Consider the following 6,000-nt stretch of genomic DNA (forward strand, 5'->3'; position numbering starts at 1 on the left):
ATTTGAATAATCAAGTCAATTAATTCCTCCAAAGTTCCGGGAACTCCAACTCTAGCCAATTCGTCCTTAAGGTTGTCATTAAGACCAATGCGGAGTTGGTGTCTTAAGGCTCGATCATTCCACATGGAGTCTGTCGTATATTTACGGAACTCGGCGATGTATTCCTCGGCAGGTCGTCGGCCTTGCCGTAGCCCCCTGAGTGCTGCTTCCGCTGAGGCTGTGCACTGAGGATCGTCATAAAGCGTAGTCATCATCTGAAAGAAAGCTTGAGAATCATGGAGCAAGGAACTATTCTGGTCAATCAAACGATGCCCCCAGGTCTGTGGTTCACCATCCAATAGTGAAATAACAATGCCAACTTTTGTTTGTTCAGTAGCATAAGTCCGAGGTTGGAGAGTGAACAGCAATTTACAATGGTGAACAAATGCTTGAAATTTGGCTCTGTCGCCTGAAAAAGCGTTCAGGTAACGGAACTTTAGGTTCAGGGGAATGTCCATGAGCAACGACTCCAGGAAGTAAATCGGACGAACCCCGACTTGTTGATGGTCCAGGCTGCGAAGGGTCAGAGGAAGTGGCACCACTCTGGATCTGAGATTGGATCTGAAGATAGCCACCTTGCAGATCTCGGACAGCTTGGGTTAATGTGGAGATTTGAGTGACTAGGACATCAAAAGGAGAGGATTCCTCCGTAGGTTCCATGCTGGCGAAGTGATACTGTCACAGTACTCACTGTTAGTTGGAACTTTTAGACGAAGAGAAGCCTCTCCTACACCTCCCACAATGAGGCAGACCCTGAGGGTTGGAACAGGACTGGTCACGTGGAGGAGTGGTAGAAGTGCTGTAACAGGAACACTTCCAGAAATCGAGGTACAGAATCGTCAGGCAAGGCAGAGTCAGGAATAGGCCGAGGTCGGAAGGCAGGCAGCGTAGAATCAATAACCGGAGACAGGCAGAAGTCAGCAGAGGAGATTAGAAGCAGGAAAATCCGAATAACAGGCAGGGGTCAACAACGAAATATCAGGCAGTAATAAGGCTTAGCGTCACACTAGTAGGCAATGATCACTTCGCAAGGAAGTGCAGGCCTCGGCGTCCTTTTAAGCGCATTGCGCATGCGCTGAAACCGACGCGCGCGCACCGCGACCGACGCAACGCGCACGCAGACGCACGCGCCGCGACGGACGCACGCACGCACGAACGGCTCCAGCGCGACCACAGCGGGGACGACCGCGGCTGCCAGGTCCTAGTGCCTTACACTGTAATAATAAAAAAGTACCTTGTACTTGATCCAAACTAAGATATAATTAAACCTTATTGGAAGCAAAATCAGCCTATTGGGTTTGTTTAATGTTTACATGATTTTCTAGTAGATTTAAGGTATAAAGATCCAAATTACAGAAAGATCCATTATCAGGAAAGTCCCTGGCCAAGCATTCTGGATAACAGGTCCCATAACAGGTCCCATAACTGAAACTGGGATGTATTTTTTTTTTTTGCTCTTTGTAACTATGTTTCTATGTAAAAGTTGCAGCAGATATTACTATATACAGTAAGAGGACCAGTAGCCCATTTAAGATTTACAAGTGAAGCTGTTCTCACAGTTAAAGAAATGCTGTTTCATACTAATTTACTATCATTAAAATGATACAAAAACCATTTTTTATCCTACTAGTACAATGTACAATTCTTTGTTTACAGCATAGCACTGGCATTAGTCAGCAACTAATCTCTAAATGTTTTGATTGCTGATTGTAAGTGGATAATGTGCATCTAAAGTGTTTGGCAAGGAGCACTCTGCATTGTGCTTTTAGTTATGTTTATTGTGCTTCATTTAGTTTAGTTTATTGTGCTTTCTCCTATTAGTGTATGAGAAGCAAGGCACACACCTGCTGGGGGCACCCTGCACTTTGCACATACCTTATTCAGATAGTACAAAGCTCCAGCTACACCTTGTACCCATAGCTCCAGATCTAACCTAAGGAATGATGTCCTAGTAAAGGACTTGTAAGTGGACACATATTTTCCAGCCAATTGTCTCCTCTGCCATGGCACCATTTACTGTCAGTGCCATAAGTATTTGCAATCACAAGAGCATGCCGGGAAGAAAATGCCATATTGTGCAGGGTAAGCATTTGCACCATTTAGTAAATATTATTCTTTATATTTTAATATCAGCATTTTATTTAATACTTTATACAAATTTTGGTAAATCGTTTCTTCTGAGCACCCATGTAAATCCTTATTCCCTTATTCAAACATGACCAATTTTCAGGTTTAAAGATGATTGACCTCTGTAACTTTCTTTAGCTAAATGCAACATGGCTTTATTGTAGATTCCATCAACTTTCTGGAAATCTGTAACAGGTCATAAATTGCAGTTGCTTTTCCTCCAGCTGCTATATGCTGGAGTGCTATGTATTATGACTCTGCAGGAAAGAAAGACATCATTTCTGGTTCACACAAAGTTCTGAGTTTGTTTAATTGGGTGGAGGTAAAGTTGGGTTAGGCATTTTGCTATTGCACTGTTGAGCAGTGTAAATGTATGGGCTTATGTGTGTGTAATTTTGTTCTCGGACAACTGGTGATTAGTGCAGACTGAGACAACATTTATCACAAAAAAGTCATTTTCAAAAGCTGGGCAATATGTGCTAATATCTGAGACATTCAACACAAACGTGATTTTCCATCTGTGTCTTCAAAACACTGTGCGATCTTATCTATCTTCGAGCCTTTGATAAATGCCAAATATGTTTAGAAACTTTTCCAAAAGAATGTTGGCTGACTTTACAGACAGAAAGATGTAAATACTTTAGCACATATCCAGTCTTTTGTCTGCTGAATCACCAGTCCTCCAGAGACCATCAGCAGTGATGTCACTATAAAAATATGAGAGAGGCTTTCACTAGAAGACCTGGGCTTTGTACTTTTTGTTGTTCTGAAATTGGAATCTAAACTATTTCATATCTGCAATTCAGGTTAACAGATCACATATGTTGTACGCTATGGGACAGATTTACAATTCTTTACTTAATGGGTTCAGGCAAATTAATGCAGAAACTGCTAGTGAGTGTTGGAACCCACTCATATTTTCTGCAATTAACAGCTTGGCTTACTGTTAAATGGGCTTTTTAAATAATGAATAGCGATGAGCCAAATTTTTCACCAGGTTTTACCCACAGACTCCAATGGATGAAAAAAATTGTTGCCCTAGACTAGAATTTTTCACCATTTTGAGAATGTTTGGGGAAGTGAAGCGGATCAGATTCACCCAACACTAATAATGAGTGTTTTTATTCCACAAGTGGGTTTTTGACAATAAGAGTATAAAGAACACACATTTCTACCAGGAAAAACAATATGACCTTTGATAAATGTCCTCTTATGGAAAAGTCCTGCAGCTCAGTACATTTTATTTACATATTTTCCACCCAGGAAATACAATATTAAAGAATTAGAATTTCTTTTTTTCCACTGGTGATAAAATGGAATAATTCACTTTATCACCAGTAAAAACAGGACCAGCTCTTAATCCTCATAGGATCATAGAACCCCTTGGGTTAGGGTAAGGAAAGCTAAGAACTGGTCCTGTTTGCAGATTGGAAGGAGAGTAGTCTATCCAGGTCAAAGTATTTGACTGATTTCAGTGGTTGACCAGGGGTGTCATGGTTCTCTAGTCTGTGAAAAGGGAAGTCACCATGTTCTTGGCCTCCTTTTGAAAATCCCCACTTGCTGGTGGGGTAGTTGGTGCCAGAAGTGTCTGGCTGGAGGTAGGCCTCAGTAGGAAAAGCTAGTTGTAGGATAGTAATAGCTTTCTCTAGGAATTCCCTTTCCTTATTCCCAAGTTGCCTCCCCAAACCAGGTCTAGTCAGCCTGACTATCTGTGTCACTCTAACAATGTATCCCTTCCCACTCAATGGTTAGGCTTAATATCCCATAATCCACTTATTTGTCCATGTGACTAATGCTAGACATAGCCTCTTTAGCAGCCATATTGGATTTCAGTGAAGCAGAGAAGTGAGTAGAACCACTTATTCCATATTGGGTCAGGGTGAGCTTTACCACTCATGTTTTTGGGGAAAAAAATTAATAGAAAGACCAGGTCATGCTAATAGAAGGTTGTGTAACAATTATAGTGAAAGAGGGAAGCAGGATAGCAAAGCAAAGCAAACATCTGAGCAACTGAAAAAAAGAGAAATTGCAAAACCTGTAAATTTACTGTCAATTTATCAGTGATGTAGAAGACTCCATGTTAAAATAGCATACAAGATAAGCATAACTGCACAGACTTTCTTCTTCAGAAAAGCATGCATGTGGCAGCCAATAATAAAAAATACGACCTATTATAATATATTCTCATACCTAAAAGATATGCATTTGTATACCATTTAGTTCATTGCAAGTTAACAGTTAAACCATTTTTTACATTTTTGGTTGACATCCCTTTTAAAGCAACCAGGAGACTGTAAACTTAAGCACAAGATTATCTAGGGATGATGAAATCATTTATTGTCTCTATTATTTTTCAAGGTATCCAATTACATGATAAGAAGAATTACAAAATGTTTGACCAGAACTAATAATGCTGTAGGGTAGCAAACATTTTTTATCCAGTGTTTGTTTGCACACACAATGACTCCATGGGAATGCTTATTATTGTGAAACATCCTGCTGGCACAGATCTTCACTTATAGCCCAATTCTTGAGCGTAAGGCTAATGCTTTAGGCAGAGAAAAACCCAATCTTCTCTGAAGTGCTAAGTAAGTATTGACAAGAATGGCGTCCACCTGTGAGTGTGCACACAGGGCAGATTTTAGCCTGAAAAACACATTGGCCAAAATTGTGCCTGTGTTGGCAGTAAGGAATGTATTGGTATTTTCTCTTCTGGTGTAGATAATGCCACATGTAATACACACTCCCCATTTTTAACAATAAATAAAGAAAATATGAAATTAGTTCATATGAAAGAATTTGATTTCAAAGGTCAGTGATATTGTTACAGCATGAAAGTCTGTAATGTATTGTGCAATGTCAGAAAAAAAGTGACAACATACAGTACAAGAATTCTAAGAACCACATAAATTAAATAGGGGCATAGTGCAAGGAGATAAGCAAATGCCATGAAAAAAATTGTATGGTTGCCAAAATATTTGTCTAATAAGGAATGCATTTAATAAATATACATATTTTTTTTTTAAATACAGTGTTAAATGTTGATCAAATAATAATATAATATATATTTTGGAATTTATAGAAAGATTCAGTAGTAGACTGGTCTTTTGGGATAAATACTCTTATAGTTAATAATGGACACAGTACTACAGTATTGTCAGATGAAGATGAGAGGTCAAATAAGTGCTGCCATTTGTTATTTGTGTGTAAGTATAGGGCTTTTTCTTTGAAAACAGAAGCAATGCTATTGACAAGCCTACAGTATATGTTAGCCTCAATATCTGGATGAATCCTGACGTCCTTACAGTATCAGAATTAAAGGGATACCAAACAATTTGAAGATAAATTGGACTAATTCCGATCAAACACTGGAAAAAAGGGGACATGGGTTAATTAGATACATGTAGCGTGCTGAGTGTATTTAAAAATAATTAAAAATACATATACTATTAAATTAATATAAAAGTAACATTATGACATCACAGTTGCTTATCATAACTTTATGAATGGCCAGGCAATGCAGTATGGCCTTATACTATTAAAGGCATACTGCCACCTCAATGAACTTGTAAATGGTCTTCCTTAGGGGCACAAATAATATTTAATCAAAAAGAAAAAGGCCTTTTCTTCCCTGAGGAAGACCACTATGGTCGAAATGTGTTGGGTTCACTATTTGTTTTGGTAATTTTTGTAACCCCCCCCTTTTTTGATGTAATAAACATTTTTCATTTTTGTAAATTGAGTGTGCAATCCGTTTCTTTGATTTTTGTATGTTAGCTTTGGAGTCCCACATGGGGAGCCTCCTATGGATTAGCACATTATAATTAATTTATG

The sequence above is a fragment of the Xenopus laevis genome, chromosome 1S (assembly GCF_017654675.1).
Source record: "Xenopus laevis strain J_2021 chromosome 1S, Xenopus_laevis_v10.1, whole genome shotgun sequence".
Lineage (NCBI taxonomy): Eukaryota > Metazoa > Chordata > Amphibia > Anura > Pipidae > Xenopus > Xenopus laevis.